We start from the raw sequence: 27,803 nt of genomic DNA, 5'->3' as shown, positions 1-27,803 counted from the left end.
AAACAAACTGAGGGTTCTAGAGGGGAGGGGGGTGGGGGGATGGGTTAGCCTGGTGATGGGTATTAAAGAGAGCATGTATTGAATGGAGCACTGGGTGTTATATGCAAACAATGAATCATGGAACACTACATCAAAAACTAATGCTGTAATGTATAGTGATTAACATAACACAATAAAATAAAATTTAAAAAAATAAAATACAATGAAGAAACTGAGGCTCAAAAAAAAAAAAAGGGAGAATTTAGGAGGTGTGAAACAGGAGGTTCCTTTCATCTCTTTGGCCCTGAAATGCTAAAGTTGTATGTGTCAGAACAGGAGAAAGAATTTGAATATTTGTGATTTATGGCTTTTATTTCTGTTTTGGCAGCTTCAGCTTCCAATTCAGGTTTCCTCAATGGTGAGACCACACAGAATGCATTGCTCCATTGTCAGGTTCATGAATTGATGACACTGGAACAGTGTTATATGAATATCTTTCCACAAATAAATACAATGTAAGGCCCATATTTCTTGTTGTTCATTAGAATGGCCTGAATCACTAAAGCAAGAACATTCCTATGCCAGACAATTCTTGCCTTGGAATTCCATTGTTCCTTTACTGCAAGAACAATTAGATTATCATTGGATATGGTCACTGCTGCAATCATGTTAGTACTAAAAACTATGTATAAATTCACATCAAATCTACATTATGAAATGATCAGTGATTCCATTGCCATTACTCCATAAATAACAAAATCTATCTCCTCAGGTTCTTGGGAGGTCTAAATGAAATACTGTATTAAAAATTTTATGTACTAGTTCTAACATACAACAAGTACTTAATAAATATAATTTGGCTATAGTGAACATCCATTACCCTTTTGGATACTAACAATCCAGTTTTATTTTGAGGAACATTTCTACACTAATATTAATCCATATGGTTGGCAGTGGAAAGCTGTCACCATCTCTAGTCTCCAAGGGTGACCCCATAGTCTAAGTCTGAGCAAATAACCACACAGTGCATGACCAGTTCAGGGATGAGTAGGGTAACTCAAGCCAGGCCACAAAGGCACTCCCTGGAGATTTGCTGGAACAAATGGTAAAAAAGTGGTCTCAGATTTTTGTTATTCTTCCTAGCTGGTAGAACATAAGCTTAGAACAGCCAGGGACACGCCTCCCCCCACCCCCCGCTGCTTTGGAGAGGATATAAATGCAGATAAAGTCAACAGAAAGGAAGGAAGAACTGAGACAGAGAAAAACAGCAAGTTATGATAATATTTAGAACCCTGGGCCTAAAAAATCCTCCACCAAAACCCCTTATGCACGCCACCCCCCAATATTTCCCTTTTCCTATAGAGCTTATTTGAGTGGGATTCTGTCATTTGCAACATAAAGAGGTAAAAACAAGTGCAATTAGGAGAATGTGATGACCACTGAGCATCTTTTATCAGTGAAAGAATGTAATGATTAAATCATAAAATACAAGTTATTTTGAAGTTAACAAAGGACTTTCATATGTTATCACCTATATTGGGTTATTAACACAAGCTGCCACAACAGATAAACCCTAAAGCTTAGGACAACAGAGGTTTATTTCCCATTCACATTGTAGTCCGTGGGACTTGGGTGACCTTTCTCCACCTCGTTGCTACAATTCTGGAACACATGGTCCCCATGGCAGGGAAAGAGAGGGTTGGAGAATCACACATGATGGTGTAAAGGCTCAGTCCTGGAAATCGTGTACATCACTTCTGCCCATGTTCTATTAGCCAGACTCAATTAACACGACACCAACTTAGCTGCAAGGGAGGCTTGGAAATGTAATCTTCCTACATGCTCACAGAAAGGAAAACGTGTGGTGAGTAAGACATTATCTTTGTCACATCTCCTTTTATTTATTGTATTTAATCCCCTGCCAGACAGGCATAAGCCCAGGGGTCTTGACACAAGTTGGAAGGCTGGGTCCCAGGAGCCTGTCTGGGGTACAGGGTCAGAAACTGACTACAGAATGTGAAACTGAAGTGAGTATCCTGAGAGGCAACATCCCAAGGTGGAATTGAAACTAGCTCACCAACCTAAAGAAATCAGAGAGGATGAGGGAAATCAAGTACAAGTTCATAGGATGGATCCAGAGGAAACAGATCCTGGTTAGAAGAGACAAAATGGAGGTCAGGGGGCAGAGCCTATAGGAATGGCTCAGCTATGAAAAAAGAGTCATGGACTCTTTTTGTAGAGTGCTAATCGCCTCTGCATAGGCAGAGGGATAGGGATACTCATAATATCCCTTTGACATAGGCAAGGCAAATAATTAACCCTGTTTCACAGGTAAGGCTCAGAAAGGTGAGATGAGGGGCACCTGGGTGGCTCAGTCGTTAAGCGTCTGCCTTCGGCTCAGGTCATGATCCCAGGGTCCTGGGATCAAGACCCGCATCGGGCTCCCTGCTCCGTGGGAAGTCTGCTTCTCCCTCTCCCTCTCCCCCTGCTTGTGTTCCCTCTCTCACTGTGTCTCTCTGTCAAATAAATAAATAAAATATTTTAAAAAAGAAAAAAAAAGAAAGGTGAGATTACTTGCCCAAGGTCACACAGCTAGTAAGAAAGAAAAATAAGATTGAACCTAAGCCTCCTGACATTCAATTTATGGTTCATGAGTTAGACTACTAAACCTACTCAGCCCTCTTCATTCTCTCTGCCCTCAGCAAATCCATGTGCTTGTTGATAAGCAAGAAAGGAGACATCTAATCCAAGATTATCTATTCAAGTTTCTACTAAGCAGGAAATGCATTCAGAGTCTGCAACTGTGTTCCCTCTGTCTCTATCTGAAAGTGTATGAACCTTCATGGTCCTCAAGTCCTGGGAGCTAAGTTGGGTATATTACTCCTGTGTCCTCACGGCCCTTGTACATCCCCTGTTTTAGTATATGTCACCATGTGCTTTAATGGCTCGTTCACCTGTCTGTATTCTCAATTTGAATGTGAGTTCTATGAGGGCAGAGACTATGCTGGTCTAAAACACACTGATGTCCCCAAGACATAGCACAGGGCCTGGTACATAGTAGAGGCTCAATAAATATTTATCAAATTAATGAATGAATGGATGAAGAAATATCACTTCTCATACTGTACCTGAATCTCCAGCTGTACTAGAATTATTCAACTCTCTCCCTAGATTTTAATCTCCATGAGGGCAGGCACTCTCACTGCCAGAATCTCTCTGAGTATCATTTCCATTGCTCATCTCTAGCATATATGAAATACATAATTGAGAAAAAAATAGTTATAGCAATTTTTGTAGCAATTCTATATCTAGATTTTATACCTAGAGTAACCTTTTTAAAAATCAAGCCTACTCATTCCGCCTTACTTCTTTAAACTGTTTACTGGCTGCTCATTTCTTACAGTGTCCGGAAAAAACTCCTTAAAATTAACTACAGAGCCCTGCCTGCAGCACTGAACAGGATAGTCTTCTATTTGGGGATCACAAATCCTTGAGATGCTGATGAAAACTATAGCCCTCTCTCCCAGAAAAAAAAAAAAAAAAAGTCACATGTTTATGAGGATATACTTTTGCATGCTATTTTACAAGGTTGATAGAGCCCCTGATGTCTAATCCTGGGCCCTCCTGGGACCCATAACCCTAGGTTGGAGGCATCTCAGTGGCTCACCTAATCTGTTCTCAGAGTGAGGAGGGATGTCAGGTCGGCTAAGGACCTCTCTGCAGCTCCTCAAATACAAGGAAGCCTACACCCACTTGAATGCTAGCTCTCTGTTAGTTAGCAATTCAGAGTGATTTTTCAGAGTAATCCCTCAGTCTCCCATGATACTTGTCTGACAACCCCTTAATCTTGGCAAGAGCTGCATTAAACCAACCTGTCATCATCGTTGCTGCACAGAGCAGAGCTCTGAGAGAGACACACACACTCACTTAGAAGCAAACCCTTCAACCCGTTAGAAGAAATCAGAATCTGGGGGGCCCTACTGCTCCACAACCAGCACTCAAGAGCAGTCAGACAGGGCATGCCAAGAGGCACTGGGCCAAATTCAGGCTTAAGGTGAGCTGCTTCCATCCTAGGCTCTGTCAGGAGTTGTCAAAAGGAATGCTTAAACAATCACTACTCTCAAAACCCAAGTCCATGCCCCATTAGATTAAAACAAAGGAATGGAACCATGATATGAAAAGTTGTCAGGGGAAATTTGCTGAGAATGGAATTTATTTTGACAAATTGAAAGAGCCCTATGGTTACCTTGGTTCTGGAGAAACTGTTTCATCGGTTACTTTTGTGACCTGTGAAATTTTAGTCCTTTTTAAAAGAAAAAGTGGCACTATGTCCAGCTGACACCCCCAATATATTTTGGAAACTTAAAGAGAAACAACAACAAAAATGCGTGATTGGTCAAAAGGCATGTATGGTCAAATCCCTCTCCTGGATTAACCCTTTTACAAAATCCATAGTTTATCAGGTAATTTTGATAATTGTTTTGACTACTATTTTTTATTTTATTATAATTTTTTTTAACCATCAGGATTTTTTCTTTAATTGAAGTATAGTTGACATACAATATTATATTAGTTTCAGGTATAAAACATAGTGATTTGACATTTATATGCATTACAAAATGCTCACCACAATTAAGTGTAGCTACCATCTGTCACCAAAGTTATTACAATATTACTGACTATATTTCCTGTGCTATACTTTACAACCCCATGACTTATTTATTTGATAACTGTAAGTTTGTACCTCTTAAATTCCCTTCAACTATTTTGCCCGAAAATGGTAAACTACCATTTTTTGATCCTTTATCATGCCTAAGCACTTTCAAATCCTTTTTTCAATATTTACTGAGACCCAATTGTGGTACATTGATTGCAAATTGGCCCCAATTCTTCACCTCTCCCACCTTGGTCCAGGTGACCTATCCTACTCCTTGACTCTGGGCTTGGCCTGGGTGATACTTTGGCTGGTGGGATATCAGCAGATGTGAAACAACCGGAGGCTTAAAAAAGCGTTTGTACATTTCTACTTGCATGCTGGTATCTCTAACATTACTATAAGAATATGTCCAAGCTGTCCTTCTTCAGGAAGAGAGAGATGTGGAGTATAACTAAGTTGCCGCAGGTACTCTAGAAAAAAACCAGCTGACCCTCAGACCCATGAGCAAACCCACATAAGATCAGCAGACCTATCTAGATAGAATCCAACGGACTCTTTTCTTTTTTAAGTGAAGTATAGTTGACACACATTTTTACATTAGTTTTAGACGTACAACATAGTGAGTCAACAAGCTTATATTTATGCTGTGCTCACCACAAGTGTAGCTACCATCTGTCACCATATAATGCTATTACAATACCCACTGACTATATTCCCTATGCTATGCCTTTTACTCCCATGGCTTATTCACTCCATAACTGAAAGCCTATATCTTCCACTCCCTTTTACCCATTCCCCTTCCCCCCTCCCCTTGGCAACCATCAGTGTGTTCTATTTATGGGTATGTTTCTTTATTTGTTTATTCATTTTTTTTTGTTAGATTCCACATATGAGTGAAATCATATGGTATTTGTCTTTCTCTGACTTATTTCACTTTGCGTAATGCCCTCTAGGTCCATCCATATTGTCAGAAATGGCAAGATCTCATCTTTTTTTGTGGTTGAATAATATTCTATTGTATATATATGCCACTTTTTTTAAATTTATTCATCTGTTGATGAACTCAGGTTGTTTCCATATCTTGTTAATTGTAATTAATGCTGCAATAAACATAGGGGTTCATCTATCTTTTCCAATTTGTGTTTTCACTTTCTTTAGGCAAAAACCTGAGAGTTGAATTACTGGATCATATGGTATTTCTATTTTTAATTTTTTGAGGAACCCCCATACTGCTTTCTATAGTGGCTGCACCAATTTACATTCCCCGCCAACAGTGTACAAGGGATCCTTTTTCTCCACATCCTCAACAATACTTGTTATTTCTTATCTTTTTTAAAAAAAAGATTTTATTTATTTACTTAGAAAGAGAGAGCATGTGCAAGTAGTGGGGAAAGGCAAAGGGAGAGGGAGAGAGAATCTCGAGCAGACTCCATGCTAAGTATGGAACCAGACACGGGGCTCCACTTCACAACTCTGAGATCGTGACCTGAGCCAAAATCAAAGTCGAGTGCTTAACCAACTGAGCCACCCAGGCGTTCCCATTTCTTCTCTTTTTATTTCTAACCATTCTGGCAGGTGTAAGGTAAAATCTCATTATAGTTTTGATTTTCATTTCCCTGATAATTAGTGATGTCAAGCATCTATTCATGTGTCTGTTTGCCAACTGTATGTTTTCTTTAGAAAAATGTCTGTTCAGCTCCTCTGCCCATTTTTTAATCAGATTTTTTGGTGTTGAGTTGTATAAGTTCTTTATATATTTTGGATATTAACCTCTTGTTGGATATAACATATGCAAATACCTTCTCCCATTCGGTAGGTTGCCTTTTCATTTTGTTGATGATTTCCTTCAATGTGCAAAAGCTCTTTATTTTGGTGTAGTCCCAGAATTAATATTGTTAAAATGTCCATACTACCCAAAGCAATCTACAGATTCAATGCAATCTTTATCAAAGTGCCGATAATTCTTGGGGTTTTTTCCCCACAAAAAATAGAGCAAATAATACTAAAATCTGTAAGGAACCATGAAAGACCCTGAATAGCCAAAGCAATCTTAAAAAAGAAGAACAAAGCTGGAGACATCACAGTTCTAGATTTCAAGATATACTACAAAGCTGTTGTAATCAAAATAGTATAGTATCGGACAAAAATAAAAACAAATCAATGAAACAGAATAGAGAGCCCAGAAATAAACCCACATTATATGGTCAATTAACCTATGACAAAGGAGGCACAAATATACAATGGGAAAAGGACAATCTCTTTAACAAATGGTGCTGACAAAACTGGAAACCTACATGCGAAAGAATGAAACTGGACCACTTTCTTATACTGTACACAAGAATAAACTCAAAATGGATTAAAGACCTAAATGTGAGACCTGAAACCATAAAACTTCTAGAAGAAAACATAGGCAGTGATTTCTTTGACATCAGCCATGGCAACATTTTTCTAGGTATATCTCCTAAGGCAAGGGAAACAAAAGCAAAAATAAGCTATGGGGACTACACCAACTGACTCTTGCCATACAAAAAATAAAGTCACATTTTATTGCTTATTCCTACATACCATTAAAGTTTTGTGAGTGGTTATTACATGGCATTTTGGCAATGGATAGCTGATATACCAACTATGTCCAGGCACTGTTCTAAAATAAGGCATACAACAATAAACAAAATGGGCAAGACCCTTCCTCTACATTCCAGATTACATTACCTAATTCAAAATGTATAATAATTTTACAAAGTAAGCTATATTCCCATTCATACACAAGGAAAGTGAGGCATGGATTGGTTGCTGACACAAGGCATTATAGCCAACAAATGGAGCCAGGCTCCCATCACAAGCTACATGATGTGGTGGGTAAGTCACTCCATTCAGCCATGATTTCTGCATCTGAAAGATAGGAATAATAATATAATGCATACCCCAAGATTTACTGTGAGAATTAAAGGAGATCATGCATGTCAAAGCACTTAGCATAGGGCTTTTGTACATGGGAAATACAGGGAAGTTTTGCTGTGGATTATACCATTTCTGTTATCATTGTTATCGTAGCTGTTGTTGTGATGTTGTCTGAACCCAGAGCCTGACTACTTAACTAGTTCTTTATTATTTTATTGCCTCTGGTCTAGTTTCCTGCCCTTTCTACCTGATCAATGTGAGAACTGATTGATAAGCCTGGTAAATGTCACCGCTTCTTTTCGTAGGGAAATAATCAACTTTAAAAACCTTTATTCTTGTGACCCTACAGGGAGCAATAGGCCATTTCTGACAGGTGCACTAATGAGGGCTTATTATACACTTAGGCTAGAAGCAGACAGATCAAAAGGGAAAAATCAGCTACATAAAGTGCAGGACCCACTGCAAAATAAAAATACAGGGCCCCTTGTTCAAATATTATTAAGACTTTATATCAGAGGTATGGTTACATCAGAGTATTAAACCAAGCATGGGGCCATTCTAAATTAGTACCTTCTTCATGGAATTGTTTTGAAGAACAAATTAAACAAGTATATCCAGTCCTTAAAGAAATGTCTGGCAAAGAACAAATACTCAATAGGAGTGGTATAAGTTTTCACTGTTATCACTACATGTTTGTCAAAGTAATGAAGGGAATCCCAGCCAATGTGTAAGCCCTTTTCAAAACTCTTAAGCAGTCATTTTCTCACGTGGTTTTTGTAAACAGCTCTGAGAAGCAGGCAGGCTGGAGCCTTCTCTGTCCTACAGTTAAAGAAATAAAAGCTAAGAGTGTTTGGGGATTTCCAGAAGCTACACAGGAAGAATGATTGAAGTCAGCCATCTGGGATGCCCCAGCCCTGCAGTCTTTCCACCAAGTCCTCCTGGCTCCAGCTTTATCTGGCCCTGACAGAATTGCCATGCAGACAGCATTTGTTTATTTGGTATAGTCAGGACCCCAAGATCAGGCTGAGATTACAGATCTACTTTGCATAGAGATCCACACCAGAGGCTCCTGACTTGTTCCCTTGAGTCACTTATCTCCCCCCTCCAACCCCAACTCAGGTTATAATGTAATTGTGTCTTCTGAGCAAACCATAGGGTATCCAAGGAGAGGGGGACTTGGAGAATTGTTCAGTAGATGATCAGGACACAGGCCCCGGAGTCAGATACGGAATTTGAATCCTGGCTCTGCTACTTAACAGCTTGGGCAAGCGCTTAACCCAGATTATCTCAATATTGACATTTTGGACTGGATAATTCTTTACTGTGAAAAGGTGCCCTGTGCATTGCAGGATGTTTACAACAACCCTAGCTTCTACTCCTTAGGTGCCAATAGCATCCCCCCCCCGCCCCTTACCCCTGGCTGTGTCTTCAGAATGGCCACGTTCCCTTTGTTGGGGGTCAGGGAAATCACTCCCAGTTGAGAACCACTGACTTAACCTCTCCAAGCTTCAATGCCTTCAATATAATCTAGAGGTAATAATGATAAAAATATCAGCTTCATCAGATTCTGAGGATTGAATGAGATGATCGTATACTGGCATGGCATAGGGCCTGGCACACAGTTAGGTGGTCAATAAATATGATATGCTGCTATTATTGCAGTATTGACCAAGGAATGGGAATCTTTGCAAGAACTCCATAAGCTTGCTGAATTTAAAGCTGAGAATTCATTTCAGCAAATATGTACTGACGATCCATTACCAAAGGTATTTTCCCAGGTACTGGGGATTAAAATTTGAATAAGATTTAGACCTTGCCCTCAAGGAGCTAGTCTACCTAGTGGGAAGCTCACAGCCCAGACCCAGTTCAAATTCTAGCTCTGTAACTTACATATGTAACTTAGGACAAGTTTGCAGCACTTTGTGGCATCTCAGTTACCTTATCTGTAAAAGGGAGGTAATAATAAAAATCCCTAAGGGACTTAGCTCTTAACCAGTTAGCTACACTGTCTCCCAACAACACCCTTGTTCCCTGATTGTCAGATTCCTTTCCTTTCATCACACAGCCTGCAGCTCAGAGCATAAGTCCATAGCACTCCCCAATGGAAGATGCTCCTTCCTTCCCACGAACATTTATAATCATCCAGGAGGCGATGAGGAGGCTAAGTCATGGGGTCAGGTGGCCTTGGACTCATGGCCTTGCCCAAGTCACTTCACTTCCTTCATCCATCGGTTTATTTACCTCTGTGATGGGGACAATGGTACCTACTTCATAGGGTCTTGTGAGGATAAAATGAGATCATTCATGTAAAACACCACAGAAAGCCCAGCACCTAGCAAGCACTCAATACCCTGTCACCATGGTGATAAAGGTGTGGAGAAGGGGGAGGAGGACACTGACCAGGAAGGGAAGCAGGAAGCTCTTCACGGCCTGATCCAATAGCCTTTTGAGAGCTGACACAGGAGACCAGAACTCAATTCCCTCCCAGACGGTGGGGCATAACCTGCAAACCTTTCAACACCAAAACCTCCTCTCCACCCCAGCCCTTCCAGGGCCAATTGTAGCAGCTTTTTCCCAGGCCCTCGCCAAACAGATTCAAGTGGATTAAAATATGTATGTATATATTTATGCGGACAAGAAAGAGGAAAAGCGTAACTTCTAGTCATAGCCTAAATTTCCTGCCTCCAAAGCCCAGCTGGAGAACAGGAGTTCTAACAGAAAACAGCCGCACAATTAGCTGGAGTTCTGTAGCTGTCTGCAGCAGACTGCTTACGCCGATGTCTCGATAGGTGGTCTCCCAGTTCATCAGTTCATAAATAAGTAATTTGAAATGTGTTCCTGAGGGAAATTTTCCTCCTGCTCTCCCCAACAGACTGTACTCATCAGTTTTCCCATTCTCCAGGTAGCTGCCGTCCTCATTTATAATGGCCAGAGGAACTACGCTGTTCTAATTCCTGCTTCATTACATTGTCTAATGCGAGTTTTCACCAGCCTCACAACTCCGCGTTTCTTTATATTGATAAGAAAAAAAAAAACTTTGCATATATTATTTATTGGCACTTTGGTGGTAGCTTGGCTAAGGTTTTAAGTGGAATATTTTTACATACAAAGCAAGACAGGCAAGTTGAGCTCTGGACAGAGGTTTGGAAATGTTGTTGATAAGCTCTCAAGTGGCACACACATGTGCACTGGGTGGGCACGCACATGTAGCCACAAGCTACTCACACCATGCACACCACACAAACTGCACAGTCCACACACAGCCAAACCATCACCTCCTATTTTACTTCCTTTATCTTGGTTCCTACCCTTTGCCACACATTTAGACTGGCAGATATTTTGTACCCATCTTGATGCATTGTTCCAACCCTTTATTTTTCCACTCGAGAAAATGCACAACCAGATCAAAAGCACCTGGTGACTTAGGAAAACCAGGGTCCCCCACTGGTGAGGCTAATGGAGTCACTAATTTGCCTGGCCAATAAAACCAATGATTTCTATACTAAAAGCCTTTGAGTGAAGCATCCGGGGCTTGCTCCAGGGGTAATGAAGGGGGGCTAGTTTCCTCTTAGCCAATAACCTAATTATTTTTTAAAGCACTAACTGTACCTTTCATTATAATAATGCATATAATTGATTTTACTGATTATGTCTTTTATGGCATCTATTAGTCACTGGGAACTATATTTACTTCTTTTTGTTGTTTTTATGATTGTTTAGCTTTGGGGTCTCATAATAGGTAATTAATAAAATATGTTAATCTGAGAGTAATTTACCTAATGAGATCTCCAGGAATGCTTTTCTCTCCTGATAAAGGAATTCCTCAGAAGGCTTTTATGGAAGAAAGCTTTCCTGTGAAATCTTGGCACAATCTGGGGAACCTAAATTCAGATTTATTTTTGTTTTCCTAGCCTCTGGACAGCCAGAGAATTTCATCAAAAAATTTTAAAAATGAATGTCAGGGACTGTCCTGTTTCAGAGGAAATCGTCCTCTTCTCCGGCCCGGTGGCAATAATCAACACCCTCTCCCCCAGGACAACCATCCAGTTAGCCATCAGTGAAGTTGGCCCTCCAGCTACACAGACGGCTCTTTAAGAAAGGGGTTATAGTTATAGTCTAGAAGGAAGCTAGATTATTGCAGTCCCAGAAAAGCAAAACCAAAAGGGCGAGGCAAAGAAATGAAAGAAAATAAAGGGGGTAAACAGAGACAAATTTTACACTACAGGTGACATTTGGCACAGAACACAGTAGCCAGTAGAAGAGAATGACAAAATCTAGACTGGTCTCTCCTGTGCAGGAACAATTCGCCTGTATCTGTGAGGGGGGCCAGTGTATTGACTGGAAATACCTCATTCTCTGGGAAGCTGGTCAGACACAAATAAGGACGTCTGCAGCTTAGAATTGTCTGGAAGATGGATCTGGCTCACGTGCAGTCCTGCACCTAGGCCTTAGTGGCCTTGGTCATGTCATTTCTTCTCTCCATGCCATATTACCTTTCACTTTCAAATGGGGGAGGACAATGGTACCTAGCCCACTGGATCTGTGAGAAGATTAATGGAAACTTACCTGTAATGAAGGAACAGAGAGCCTGGCATTCACCAAAGTTTCTCAGCTTCAGTATGACTGACATTTGGGGGCAGCTGATTTTTTGTTGGGTGGGAGAAAGTGTCTGCATTGTGTTCTAGCAGCATCTCTGCTTCTAGCCACGAGGTGTCAATGGCACTCCTCCCCTCTCTGTTGTGGCAACCAAAATTGTGTCCAAGTATTCCCAAATACCCTTTGGAAGGGGAAGGTAAATGTGGTAGGCAAAACTGCCACCCCTGAGAACCAGTGGCCTACACAGTAAAGACTCAACGAACACCAGCTTAGTATTAGGATGATCTTTTCTGAGAATCACCTAGCAGGATAGATGAGAAAGCTACTGGGGCGGGGGGGGGAGGGGGTAAAATGTAGGGTGCCCTAAGGTGAATTCCTCCCACTCTTGTTATGATCACTGGGAATATAATCCCAGACTTTGTCTTGAGTGAGTACTTCATGCTAACATGCAGAAACTTCTTTCCAGAGGAGGCCAAAGTCTCTAGAGCAAATAGGAATCAAGTAGGGGCTACACTGACTCCAGGTTATGGATTACAGACCAAGATGTGCAGGAACCATCTTACCTCCTGCTCCTGGAGAACCAAACCAAACCCAAACCAAAGGCCACCGATACGAAGCAATGTGTGTATGTATGTGTGTGTCTATATAGATAGACATAGAGATATAAATAGAGATATGTAGATATATCACACACATAAGTTTCTAATATATACACACAGAAAAACTACAGTAAACTCTTTGCTGATTGACAGAAAATTGTAAGTTACTTGTCTCTACCCATAAAAAGCAAATTATGAAAATCTATAAAGCCTAAAACCAACCTGCCCAATCTTTGATTCCTATGACACACAACTTTCTCTAAAAATTCAGGTCCCAGGTGCTTTTTTAACTCAGATTATTTCAAGTTTAGATGGAGATTCATTTGGAGTGGTTCTATCTTTTACTTGGTGGGAAAAAGTAACCTTCGTGCATTGAATACAGGCCTTGTGAAAGGCTCTTTTACAAATGTCAGCTCATTTAGCAAACTAGAGCCTGCCAATTTTAGTAATCATTCGATTGCCTCACTCCATAGAAAGAGAAAAGAGAAAACTGCGTATGTAAACATACATATTCACCCCCCCCAAAAAAAAACCCCACATGCATTTAATACCATAGAAATCCACATAAACACAAAAATAACAATTGCCCAAATGCATGTTCACACAACCCTCTCATGTACTCATTCAAAACTAAGTACCTGATGACACTCAAGGTCCATACACAGGATTTCCCAATAAGCAAAAAAAAAAAAAAAAGCATGTGCCTGAGACATACTGGTGAAACAGGAGCACCCAAAATAAAAATTTTAAGTAAAATTTGCTATTTGGAATTTATCAGAGTAGTCATCATGGAAAATAATCATTCTCTATTCTACTTCCTTATAATTCGATTGCAGTTTTGCCTTGTTTTTATTTTCAATCACCTAAATTGGGAGGAGGGGGGGTCACCACAATTTTTTGAGTTATTCAGATCTTTAAAATCTTAATTGAGCCCTGAGACACACTCAAACATTTACATCCAAATTATGAAGCACGGAAACCCATGCCTGTTGATCCAGGTACCTCTTAGCATGACACTTAGGATGGTGGAGGGACTCTGTTCTGGCCGCCAGGGGACCTGTATTTTAATCCTTGCCTTCTACTTACTCCCCATTGATACCTCAGATCTCAATTTCTCACAATTTCTCAATGTGGAAAAAAAAAAAAAAAAAGAACTAGATGATGGAACTGGAATGATTTTCAGCATTCACTTTGGCTTTGACTGCCTGTGAATCCCACCTCTTGCCCAAGGTCACCCTCAGCTGGTGGCCACAGAGAAAGAACTGGAGGTAATTCCACCTCCTAGTTCAAGGCCTTTTACACAAAGTTGTACCTGCAACACAAATGCCCCCTTCCTTCTCTCTCCTCTCCTCATTACTATGCATCTCCTCTCTCATCTCCTGCGCAGCCAATCCACAGCCCTCTCCCCACCCCCTACAGCTCACACAGCAGGTAGTGCAGGAAGAGATAGCAATGGGGAAAGACAGCCAGGCACATTGAAGGGGTTACTTTGCCCGGGGACCCCTTTATCTGAAGTTGTCCTCAAAAGCGGAAATGAGTTGATTTGCATTTTCCCACTGAAGCATGCAGAGTAGCTGAGGAGTGTTTCTCGTTACCAAGTACCGTCTTCTCTGGTTTGCCCTGAGGCCTTCTCTGGGGCTGGAGCAGCTCTGAAAACACCTGTATGCTGCCCATTTAAATACATGCTTCAGACAAATTTTTCGGGGGCTTCAAAAGGGAAAGACTAATGCTTTCCCTCCCCAGCATACATTATCCTTCTGTGAATGCTGAAGGCAGAAATTAACCCTTTGCAGATTGGTTTCTTTCTTGTCTGTCTATCCATATAATGCCTGCATTCATTTTCATAGGCTGGAGTTAGTAGCTTTCTCCTTGACTCATTCATTCATTCGACTGGTCAGTCAGTCAGCGAGTATTTATTGAGAAGCTACTGTGCACAAAAGCACTGTGTTGACTGCATTTAACCTACAGAAACAACTTTGATAAGGATCTTGCTCTGAAACTGCTCACAATTTAACCAAGGCAATAACATGCCCAGATGTACCAAATATACCCAAATGCTACCTGGGGGCCTCACCCCATCTCAGAAATTGGTTCAGACAGTATCATGGCTTTTTCAAATCCATAGTTTACCCTATGACTTCTGCAAATTCTTGGCCTTCCTTCTTTGCTGGTGTACTTAAGCCTGCTGCTGTGACTGGGCACCAGCATCTCATGACTTTGGTAACTTTGTGGAAGAACTGAGATGAGTGGAGAGGGGTGACATCAAGTACCACATGGTCTTCTGCCATCTTGATGGCCCTTCACCTCATTCTCCACTGGCTTCCAAAGTCTGGGCTCTCTAAGAGATGACCTGCCTTACCATGTACATTCCTCTGTGAAGTGTAAGCCCACCTGCTCCTCTAATAGCTAGAACATCCCATAGACCAGTCTTCCTTCCCTGGTATCCTGGGAATTGGGGGAATAAAGTTTTCTCCATCCTTTTATTCAAATAACTACAATACAAGTGGGAAAGTGATGGGAGTCATAAGAGTATATATTAATGGCCCCAGGCAGGCAATTAATAAATACATTGAATGAACATATTTGTTGAAGGAGAGGGTTGGAAAAGGACTATGGGTGCTAAGTGGGGGAGGGGAAGACGGCTATCATAAAGAATCCAGAGGAAGGCTTTTCTGCAAAAGCATGTAGTGGCATGTGAGCAGGCAATATCTCCTGTTACCTAATCCATTCTGACCCTCATCTACATGTTTCTTCTCCTCTTTTCTTCATGAAATACTAGGAGATGAAGAGATCTTAAAGGTTTGAACACAGAACTCAGGAGTCAAAAAATCCTAAAGGGTCCAAGGAAGAAAAAATTGTGGAGCTCATCTACCCCAATTCATTTGGTTCATAAAGGAGTAAGCAGACCTTTCCAAGGTCATGTGGCATGTTAATGGGCCATAATGCACTCAACCCTCTTTCTTCTGTGGCAGAGACATCCAGACATCTGATGTGTTTTATTTGGCTAGTAGAGTGTTTTTCCCCCTTAATTTGAAGAGTGATCAGCATTTTTAAACCATGAAACTTCACACAATAATCCAGAAAAAATCAGTGGTCTGCCAACATTAGGCTCACATTCCTGCCCAACAGCAATGGCTGGGATTGGGTGGTGTGGTCCCCTGTGTGCACAGTTCCCTTCACTCCCAGTTATCTAACACTCAACTGGTTTCACTCATCTCCATCACAGTCATAGCTCCTATGTCTTTAAACTGGGAAACACTGCTCTTCAGCAGCATTCTTGCCCTGACCAAGAGAAAACCTTTTAGCATGACTAGCCTTAAGCAGCACTATAAGTGATGTGATTCTAGAAGAACACTTAAATTCAGTAATTTCTCTCACCCTTCCTCCCAACCAAATAATAATAATAATAATAATAATAATAATAAATTGCAGACAAACAAGCAAACAAGAAAGCTTTTCCCATTGTCTGGTACTGCCTGGAATTCCAGTGTAGCTTGGGTTAAGTACTACGGTCCCCTAACATCTTGGATTTGGAATAAAAGTGATGAAGAAAAAAGTGGTCCCTAGCCACAACTTCATCTACTTTAATATTTTGCCTGAGGGCAATTCTTGCCTAAGAACGCTCAGGCCCTCTGTGTACATACACACACACAATATACAGGGCAACACACAGTCCCTTCTCTCGTTTTTCTCTCACTTTCAAAATCAGCCACACACCCAACCTTGTTGAAATCTGAGCCAATCAACAAAAACAAAATTTTCCCCTTAAAAAAGAAGGGAATACAATAATTTTCATAAAATGAAAACACAGAGCAAATACACCTCTTTGAAGAGGAAACTGTGATGGTTTCTTCTAGAGGGTCAGAGAGAGTATGAACCAAAGGAATAGACTTCAAGAGTACAGAACAGTGCATTTTGCTAATGTGAATGTGTGGACTTGGAGAGGCAGAAGGATTATGAACACAAGGCAGAAAGAAAGAGAGAAAAACTGTCATTTTAGCAGTGAGTACTTTACTGTGATACCAAGTTAACAGTCGGGTGAGTACCAAAATGCTATGCCCAGAATTTCAACAAGTCTTCTTCCTTTCTCGCGTTCCCATTGTGAGTTCCAGCAAATGGAGAGAAAATGTAACGAAGCATATTTCTTTTTAAGTGGCATGTAGCTGGCATCTATGTGGATCCTGTTTTCTGGCATCATTTTAATTAGGAAAGGCGAGAAAGTTTCCAGTGTTGCCCCCACCCCGTCCTTCTCTGTGTCTAAGTGAGTATTTCACAGAGAACTGGCAACCAACACAATTTTGACAGAGTGAACTTCTTTCTCTCATAAGCATTCCTCCAATCCCCAGATAATAACCCTCATTCCTCCCACATTAACTAACACACACAACTTTCTTCCTCCCACCTTCCCCCAGCCCACACTTCTCCCCAAAACGTATAACATAATTGTGAAGGCTAATTATCAAATAATGCTTAAGCCTTTGGGAGCAAGATAGAGGGTTCTAGAAATGTTTTAAAAAGTCCCCAGGCTGCAATAGAAACGTGATTAACTGAAACAAAAATGCCTGGTGAAAAGTTTCAAACTAAAATCAGTTAAAAAAAAACTTCATATACATGTATTATACACATATATGTGTAATATTGTAATATTTAATATATATTGTATCAAATATAGTATATGTGTGTATATATGTATATATGTGTGTGTATAGAGACATATAGATATAATGTATCAGCTTTTAATAGGTCACAGAGATTCTCTGACATTCCAGGGCAAGTCCCTTAAAGAGAGAAATAATTTGAAGTTGATCCATCCTTTTCCTGATACTGGGATATCCACCCAGTGGGTAGATAGAGAGATTTTTGCACACTCCCTCCCTCCCCTGAGAGAGGACCTCTCAGCTGGCTCTGGAGGAAGGGAGGAGAAGTCTGCCTCTAGTAAGAGGAAAGGAGAGAGCGATTCTGGGCAATATAATTCTCTTCCTGACCCCAACATGAGCCGATATAGCCTGACCGATGTAGTCTTTATCACGGAATAAAACAGGCTCACAGCAGTGTGCCACACACATGAATGTCACATTTTATGAATTGCCATATTGCCACACTACACGCTGCCGTAAGCAGAGCTGGCTGGGCCAGGAGGTTGAGAGAGAACAACTGGGCCTCCTGCCTCCCATGCCCCCTCCACTCCAGGCCCAGGCATTGGTTTCTGTCTGCATCCTCAGAGAGGAAGAAATAGTGGGTGGATGTAACTGTGTGGTGGCCAAGTTCTCAGCTGTGATGTGTGAAGAAGTTAAAAATAGCACCCCAGCTGGTCCAATTTCAACTGTCCTGGGACCCTGAGCAGTTACAGAGCAGAAGGGGTTGGGGGTAGAAGGACAGGAAGGATTCAGAGAAAGCGTGCATAATAACTATGCATGGCCTATCATGCAAAGAGCTGCAGGACAGAAAAAAAAAAAAAAAAAGGCTCTTCCCTCTTCCATTAGTAGAAATCGGGCCTAGAGTGCTGACTCTGTGCATGATAAGACCTGTGACAGGAAGGAAAGATCATCCATGGACCCCGGGTCAGGAAAACAAGGAAGGTCCACTCTAAGTCTCAATCCACAGATGACCATTCCATGAGAATCAGCTCTTGCCCCAGCACTGTAGAGTAGATGGTATCCATGATCTCCTGGGACTCACTTTCTAATTGAAGAGCAAGTGCGACTTACCATCTTTACCTCACACCCCACTGAGACTTCCTGCCTCACTCATAGGACTCAGCCATGATTGGGGATTCTGAGCAAGAGAAAATCAGAATCTGCTGGGGGTCCTCTCCCTCCGGATTATCAACCTAGACCTGAGTCAGTTGTAGTGGAGGCTAATGACACCTTTTAATTTGCACTCTTTCCTGTGATGTCATGTCATGCCATCCAAATAAAATACAGTTACTACCAGGGTGTAATGCAGTATTCCAGAGTCCTTACAGCCATGGAAGAATCATGGTCCATCTTCCCAGACCAATTTTTCTTTTGTTGCAGGAAATTAGGCTAGGGAGATTATTCTTCTTATTAGGAAGCTAGCATACGTGTAGAGTACCCGACAAAATTCAAACACCTTTAAGGTAAAATGTTAGTCTTCAAAGAAACCGCAGGCTTCCAGGAGACTGTTTTGAACTTCCACCCAATCACCAACATGGAAATGAATTTACTTCCCTCTGTTATTAGGGATTCTTTGGTATAAAAAGGTTATGCATATGCTAGGCTAAGTAGCGGCTGACCAAATATATCCATGTCCTAATCCCCAAAACCTATGAATCTTACCTTATATGACAAAAGGGACTTTGCAGATGTGATTAAGTGAAGGATTATGAGATAGGGAGAATATCCTGGATTATCTAGGTGGACCCTATATATGTAATCATAAGTGTCCTTACAAGAAGAATGCAAAGGAAGATTTGGCTGCAGAGAGAAAGCGATGTGATGAGGCAGAGATTGGAGTGGTATAGTTTGATGATGGAAAGAAAGGGCCACAAGCAAAGAAATACCAAGGGCCACCTAAAGCTAAAAAGGGCAAGGAAGCAAATTCCTCCCCTAGCCTCAGAAGGAACCCTGCCAACACTTGATCTTAACCCATTTTGGACTTCTGACCTCCAGAACTATAAGAGAATAAATCTGTATTGTTTAAGCCACTAAATTTGTAATTCAGAAACAAAAGTCCAGGTCATGTGGGTCAGCAACTTCACACTATTATAATGAATGATTTTTCTTTGAACCACACAGAACACAGGATGTTGGAGATAATTATTTTATTCCCTTCTCCATTAAAAATTATCCTAATAAGCCATAAACCATTTTTGCTCAGACTGGCTTCCATGCATTTGCTCATAGCATTCCCCCTGCCTCAAGAGCCATTCTCATCATTGCTATTTTAGGTTCTATAGTGAAACAAATAAATGAAATCTCCTTAAATTTATATGCTTGAAGAAAGTGAAGTTTTCTGTGCCTAATGGGCTTTAGTAATTAGAAAAAGCAAAAAAAAGGATTTCTAATTCCATAAAAGTCAGAGGTTTCACCTCCAGTACCAATCTCAGATCTTTAGACCATATGATCTGAGTGACAATGAAAGTCTCAGGACATCAAACTGTCTTTTCTACTGGCCCACTATTCTACTGGAAATACACACAGCTCAGATTCTCCAATGCCCCCCCCCCAAAATACAAAGAAAATAATATAAAAGGCCACGGTCAGTCATTACCCCCAAATCATAAATCAGTTTAGAAATAAGCCCACTTGCCCAGACCTCTTATGAATTATGATGAAATCCAAACAATTGGAATTTACATTAAAAAGAATTAACTGGAAGATAGGCAAAGAGGATCCAATATACAACTATTAGGAGACCCTGAAAAAGTAACCAAGGGAACAGAAAAATCTCAAGAGAACAAAGAAAATACCAAAAACTGTAATACAATAAAGTTTTCCTAATATAAAAAATGATTTGAAGTATATGTTGAAAAAACATACCATGTTCCTAAGAATATTGACCCAGAATGACCAAAACCAAGACATATTCCAGAAAAAAAAATATATTGTAATTAAAAGAAAAGCAGAAAAAATTAGATATCTAGGCAAAATGGAGCATATAACTTACAAGGGAAATCAAATTAAATTATCCTCAGATTTTTTTTTTTGACAGCAAAGCTTTTTGCCAGAAGAAATTAGAGTAATGTATTTAAGATATTCAAGGAGAGAAAATGTGAACTAAGGATTTTTTATCCAGGAATTCACAGACTGCTAACAACATGTTAAGACTCAGAGAATATTATTCCCATGAGCCCTTCCTAAGGAGTCTACTAAAGAACAAGCTTCAGACAGGTATTGCTGGTGAATATTAGATATATAGTTACTTGTAGATAAAAGAATAAATGAGTGTTAAAAGGTAGAGACTCTAGTATATGATGCAAAGTGCAAATATACTACAACTATAAAAAAATGGGGAGATGATCAGCACATGCAAAAAAAAAAATTATCTGCTTTCAGTAACAATAATGTCAGTCATAGTATGAGTATTACTATTCTGAGAATGTTGTATATGTAAAGTACAAAAAAAGCAAATGCTAATTATGGGATATTCTAATTCTACCATCCCCCATGCCTTAAAGGATTTTCTGGTGAAAGAAAGGAACTACTTCGATAATAGAAGATGTTAACACTCTGTAAATATGAATCTGAATTAGAAATATCAGTATGAACTCATGGGGTATTTGTTTATTCCGGTTCTTTCCATTAAAAGGACTTAAAAACAAAAGTCAGCTGAATAGCATTCAGATTTGATCTTCAAATGACATAGCCCATTGAAATAAACTAGGGTTTCTTGGAGAAATGGCTAATTCCAGGTCTGAGGCAGGAAATGTTTATGATGAGTTTGGTACATCTTGACATGCAGTTAGAAGGAAGCTGTCAAAAACTACTAGGGTCATGTCAGAAGAACTCAGGAAGCACCGTGAAGAGTTTTCCACAGGCCAAAGATCTAAGCTTTATGATAGATTGAAACTCATCAAATATAAATATAAACAAATTCGAGAGTTTATGACATATATTTAAAAAATAATAATTGGTCACCTTCTGAGGAAACAATGATCCAATTGTCATCTTGAAAACTGGGTATAAAAAGGAAATAATCAAACCTTATCCTACCTATCCTATGTGAATTGTAGTACTGGGTAACAAAATAATAGATGAGGGGAAGTGTCTCTTGATAAAATTATCCCGGGTGATAATTAAAAGGAAATACAGAATTAAAATAATACTATTTTTCAAATCCCAATGAATTAATGGATGTAGACATTGAGCATCTGCTTCAACTAATATTAAAGAAAAACATAAGCCAGACACAAGATATAACACCACCTTAACCTTGTTAAAGGAATCAGACCTGTGTCAGGTCAAGTCTCTAGATTCAGCTCCCAATTTGCAGGACATTCAGAAGACAGAGGAGCCCATTGAACTATACCATGACTGAGCAGTCAGCAGATCTGACTATAGGAAACTTGACAGGCTAAAAGACCCAAATTTGTCACCAGATAAAGAAAAGAAAGAGGTGGAGGGAGGAAACCATAGATTAAAAGAGACCTAAAAAGCATATCAAGTTAAAAAGCATATGGGCAAGACTATACTATGGGGTTTAGGGGCACACAGTTGAGTGATAAAACCATAAATAAATGCAAAGAAGTCATTATTATAAAGGTCACAATGGTGACCTTCAGGAGGTAGAAAGGGATTGTGTTAGGATGGGGCATGTGGAGGGGATATAGGGCTGGCTGGCAATTCTATTTGTTGATTTTGGTGGTAGTTATAAGGGTGTTCACCGTATAATAATTCACAAAGCCACATATTTGTTTGGTTTGGTTTTCTGTATCTGTTTTTAATTTTACAATAAAAATATTTTTTTAAAAAAGGAATTAACTGTAGTGGTTATTTGTATTCTTTCTCTCCGGGTTAACTATTTGGTCATGATGAATTAAGAAGCTCTCCCCAAAGCAAGGACTCCTTTGATTTCTGAAGGAACTAGGACATAATAACTAGTGTCCAGCTATGATCATTGAATTAAGCACTTAGGAGAGCTCATTAAACTCATGTTGCCTGAAATCAGTGAATCAGTGAGTCAATAGATAATGCAAACACTCCATACTCAAAGTCAATCTGCAGACTTCTACTAGATGCCTCTTCCAGGCTAGAAAAATGTTTTGGAGCTCTCTATTACCTGTAGGAAATGCTTATGCTCCCCAGCTTCAGGTTCCAGCCTCTTTTCCAGAAATCAGTCTCAACCAACATTTCCAATCTTACCACAGCTACTTTCTCAAATGCTCTACTCCAGCCAAACAGGTCTACTTTTAGAATTCTATCTCCTAAATTTTCCCATTTCCCCTGCCTTCTCTGGTAGCTTTCCCCTTTCTTTCTATTCACATAAACCCTACTCATCCTTCAAGGCCTGGCTCTATTCCCATATCTTCTCTAAAGTCAGTCCTTACTACTCTGCCCCATTGTGCTGCTTCTTTGAGTCTCAACAATGTCTATTATCATTCTTGGACACTTAGCCCTTGCTTGCACTAGTATTATGAGAGACCTTTTTATCTTTTTTACTTGTTTGGGGCCTGCAATACACTCTAAATTTCTTAAGTCTGGAACTGTGACTCACACTTTTTAAAATTATTAAAGAAAGTCTACCACCATATTTTGTGCATCTCCAATCAGTATTTGCCAATTGACTGGTAAGGTGGGTGGGTGGATGAATGGATGGATAGGTAGAAGAACAGATCAAGTTATCATACATATAAGAGCATTCAGTGTGTACTGACAGACATAAGACAGATAAGTTTATATATTCAATAGGGATAGAATTATGGGGGTCTATTTGACTGCAAGGGGTCTCTGGTCAACTACAGGCAGTTACAGATGTTGAGTACTTGGAGATTGAAATACTAAAATGAAAGAAAAGGACACTGAGAGTAAATGGAAGAAGCTACTAATAAAGTTTCTTTCACTCACAGCTTTGTCCACATCTAGACCAATCTGTGGCAGGTCATGCACTTAAATACTGAAACTTCCAGCAAAAATTTCAAGAGTCCCACTCCATATACTTTTTAAAAAAGTCTTTACAAAATCACTTATGGCAAGTTTGGGGGTGAACAGGACTATGGATTGGGTTGAGCAAGAGCTCTTTTTGGCCTAAAATCTAGGTATGAATGATTACCATGAAAAACTAGAGGCCCAATCCTTCACTTATGATGGTGACTTCTGCATAAAGAAGAAAGATAAGGTCCCTGGTATGTGCCAGCTGTCCCAGAGAACTCTGAGCTGTGAAAAAAAATCCTTATCCTGGTCAGAAGGCTGGGTAGCTGAGTGGCATAGTATCTGCCACCTGCTCCTTCTGGTTCCCTCCCTCCAGCTATCCACAGACCTGCCCTCCTTTTGTTTTTTTTCTTTTTTTATATATATATTTTTAAAGATTTTATTTATTTATTTGAGAGAGAGAATGAGATAGAGACAGAGAGAGAATGAGAGGGGGGAGGGTCAGAGGGAGAAGCAGACTCCCTGCTGAGCAGGGAGCCCGATGTGGGACTCGATCCCGGGACTCCAGGATCATGACCTGAGCTGAAGACCTGCCCTCCTTTTGAAGGAATGGCTCCAGGGAAAAATCTTCAAGGACAGACAGATTGGAAGGAATAAATGAATTGGATTTGCTAAGATGTAAGCAAATATAAATAAACAGAATTAGATGTGGAAAGAATGGAAACCTCCAGAGCCAACAAACTTCTTTCACCTCATGCTCAGGCATTTTCCCTTCAAGAAAGCCAGGAAAGAAGTGAGAGGTTGTAACATGGATTGAATGCCTCCCGTGTGATGAGAGCTGTTCTAGCTGCTTTCAAACACGCAATATTATTTAACCCTCCCCCTCAATTTGCATGTCATTCTTGCACATGGCCCACGCTAATCTCTTCTGTATCATTCCAATTTTAGTATATGCACTGCCAAAGGGAGCACCCCCCAACTTCAAGGAAAGGGCTACCTTCCATGTTTTACTGAAGATGTAAACCAAGATTCAAAGAGATCAAGAGACTTGGCCAAGGCCACACATTTAGAAAGTATAAAAACCAGGATTCAAAATTATGTTTATTTTCCTCCAAACCCTGCCCACTACACCCCTAGTGGAAACAGAATTATAGCATGCTGTAACTGAAAGATGGTCTGTCTCACCATCATCTCCATTTCACAGATGAAGAAACTAAGGCCAACAAGCAGAAGCAACTTGCTCAGGTCACGTGGCCAACTTGTAATAGGTTCTCAGCTGTAGCCCAGGTCTTCTGATTTCCAAGTAGGAGCTTGCATTACTTGTAAGCTCCAAGGTCCTACAAGAATGGCACACCCAAATGGGGGCATTAGAAGACAGCTTAATGAAGGGATTGTTAAATGCAAGGACACATTTAAAGGAAGCCAACAAAGGATGGTGAAGCAATCCAAGTGTAGCAGCTCTAAGGGGACCGTGAATACCCCTGTGCCTGAATGGACAAGGCCAGTGCCCTGAACTCACTCTGACCTTTGGTAGAGAAAGGCACTGGCAGCCTGCAGCCTGGCAGGGAGGGAATCTAGGTCATAAGGCTCTGCCCTCTCTCTATCTTTTCTAGCCTACTTGTGTCCTACTGGGGCCTCCCATAAGCTGTACTCTATAAGAAGCCAGAAGATGAGGGGTTTCCAAGATGCAGTTTCCAGGGCTCAGAGCAATATAGAAAAGGGAGAAAAATGGACCGGGGAGTGGGGGGAGGGATGGAGACTTCTGAGTACACTACTAAACAGGGATGCTTCTCTGAACCTGTCTTGGGAAGAGTCCTGCCTCAGCAGGTCAAAGACAGCAAAAACAATAAATCTGTCTCCCATGTGAGGCACTGTGGGGCCAAGAAGTCTTGGCATGGGGAAATAAAGGGCAGCTCCCAGCACAGAGCTGGATTTCTCACTACCCACTACAGGAGTGTTATCCTAGTCTCATCAGCTTGTCTCTGATAAAAGGGGACAGAAGCCCTGTTCTAATCACCTCAGGATCAAAGGCATTGCTTTGGCACTCTTCTGCTTTGGTACGAAGGTCACTACTCGTGTTCAAACAGGGAGTTGCTGGTGTTTCAGATGAGCTTTTGTGGGTATTTGAGAATTAAAAACAGGAGAGAGGAAGGAAGGGACTGCATGTGCTCAAGAACATATTTGTTATCTACCAATTCTTGGAAATCAATGCCACTTTTCAAATAAAGACAATCCCTAAGTGAAGGTGGCCTAGGCATCCTGGGAAGGCACATCCCTCTTATCGATGCCCTTAGCACAGGTATCCTTGCTTTGGTCCTACATCTCTCCCCCAGCGCTGGGATGCCCCATCAGGCCCCTCCATCCCAGCCCTCCATCCCTGCCTGAAGTTTCAACTTCAACTTCCACTGAGCTCCCATCCTCTCTCCCTGATTTGGTCATATTTCCTATTTAGTTTAAATCAACAGTCTGATTTTATCAACAATAATGCTTTATGGAGGTTTATTTCTTCAAACAGACTGTGCTCCTCTTTGCTATAAAGTTAATTTTATGTTCTTTGTTCACTTTCCTAATCTGCAAATTACATCCTCCTGTGTCCTGATTACTTACTATTGGAAAAACAGCCCCTTTTTTCTTCCAGTTTGAATATTCCCTGCCTTATCTTGATGACCCTAATCTTTCTCCCCTGACTGGCCTCTCAAGGCAGCCGTGAGTAACAGGCCCTGCTCAGCTTGTCCACCAGCACAGACCCCAGCCTGAGCCCGCCAGGGCTGCGTGCCTTGCTCCTCTCCACTGGCTTTTTTTTTCCCCCCAATCATTTTTTCTCAAACAAAGTGTGGGAAGAGGCTCGGTTGCAGCAAGAAGGATTAGAAATTCTGGGATCCACTCCATGCTCTCAGAAAGTCCTAGTGGGAAGACAGAAAACTTCGACACTCAGAGAAACAAGGACAAACGCTTTGGAGGCTGACACTCGGCTGATACCGCATGAAAAATGACCTGACTCTTTTGTTGGACGCGCCTGGAGGGGGAGGGGCTGCAAAAGGAAGAGAGATCACTGGGAATGGGGAAGGGGAAAACAGAACCATTTCTTACATGATCGGGATTTTTAAAGAGGATAGGGAAGAAATGACCCTGCTGTCAGAAATGTCAAAGAGAATTAAGTATGTTCCGCATAGAGGGAAGGGAGGAAGAGAAATGAGGAAGGAGGGGGAAATTGACAAAAAATAAAAAAGAGTTGGAAGGGATCTTAGCAAACCTCGTGCTTTAAGGAGAACACCGGGGTCCTAAGACCAGACCCCAAGTTTCAATGACAGCAATAGAGTCGTAATAGTGATGGTAGTAATTACAAGTGATATTTGTTTACTGTTATTTACCAAACCAATCCACCATCTATCTTACTGTTGTTTCAGCATATGCCATGTTCATTTCCATCTCTGGGCCTCTATGTTCTCAATAACAGCAAAAGCTAGTATTTCTTGTGGGTTTCAATGCTTTAGTCCCAAAGCTCTAATTTTCTGGGGATATTGCACTCTGTCTAAAACCCCTCCAGTCTTCCCAATTTGGGAGCAGAGTCTTCTTCTGATACCCTAGGCAGGCCAGAGGTGGGGTAACTCTACAAAGGGCCAGATAGTAAATATTTTGGGCTTTGCAGACCACATATGGTCTTGGTCACATGTTCTTCTTTGTTTTCATTTTCGTTTTTTACAATCTTTTAAAAAACATAAATCATTCTCAGCTTGAGAACTCCCTCTGACCTGACCTTGTTGTAGGCCCACAAACCTTGGAGTCATGTTTAAAATGTCCCTTTCCCACCACCTGTCCATCATAAAGATCTTTAGGTTTGGGCTGCCTCTCAAAATACCCTTTACATTTTTTTCAGCTCCCCTAATCCCTAGTCCAGTTTCTTACTATCTCATGCATGCTTTGGTCACCAAAATGGTCTCCCCTACTCCCCAGAGCAGCACACATGTCATTGCTTGATCTATCCTCACAAACAATCATCCCCTTGCTAAAACACCTTCAAATCTAAGGTCCTTACTCTGCATCCGAGGACTGATTCCCCAAAACACACGTACACACACACACAGACACAGCGTGTTATCTGGTCTTGAATTATAATACAAAGAAGAACAGCTAGCAGTCAGTGAACATTAATATGAGCTCGCCGCTCTGCCCACTGCACAGATCATCTCCTTTAGGCGTCATCAGAACCCTATGAGATTGGTGTGACTATGAGCCCAGTTGTACAGATGAGTAGCTGAGGCTCAGAGAGACTAAAACATATATGCTGGTTTATACAGTAAAATGGGAAAACTAGGAGCCAAATTATGGATGTCAGACTCCAGGGGCCCCTCCCTTAACATTCATCCTGCATTGCCTTTAACATGTCTCCCCCTCTGCCTTCCCAGAGCCAGTCCCACCAAGAAACATCCTCAAAGGAACCACTAATTCAGGAGACAGCAAGCAGGTCCCCGGCATGATACTCATCTCAACTCTTAGCCCCCAAAGGGAAGCAGCTGCCCT

At 40.9% G+C, this 27,803-nt stretch overlaps 1 long non-coding RNA gene and 1 other non-coding gene across 3 annotated transcripts in view; both read right to left on the bottom strand.

Annotated features, from left to right (window-relative positions):
• Window positions 1–27,803, bottom strand: part of LOC145722596 (uncharacterized) — a 373,387-nt gene that overhangs the window by 129,375 nt on the left and 216,209 nt on the right. The window lies entirely within an intron of this gene.
• On the bottom strand, window positions 24,146–24,254 carry LOC115939956 (U6 spliceosomal RNA). Its single transcript, XR_004074723.1, has one exon. It is a non-coding gene; the product is annotated as a U6 spliceosomal RNA (small nuclear RNA).

The sequence above is a fragment of the Leptonychotes weddellii genome, chromosome 7 (assembly GCF_054177405.1).
Source record: "Leptonychotes weddellii isolate Sample4059 chromosome 7, ASM5417740v2, whole genome shotgun sequence".
Taxonomy (NCBI): Eukaryota; Metazoa; Chordata; class Mammalia; order Carnivora; family Phocidae; genus Leptonychotes; species Leptonychotes weddellii.
The sequence above is the reverse complement of the archived record's forward strand: the minus strand, read 5'-3'. Positions and strand labels throughout refer to the sequence as shown.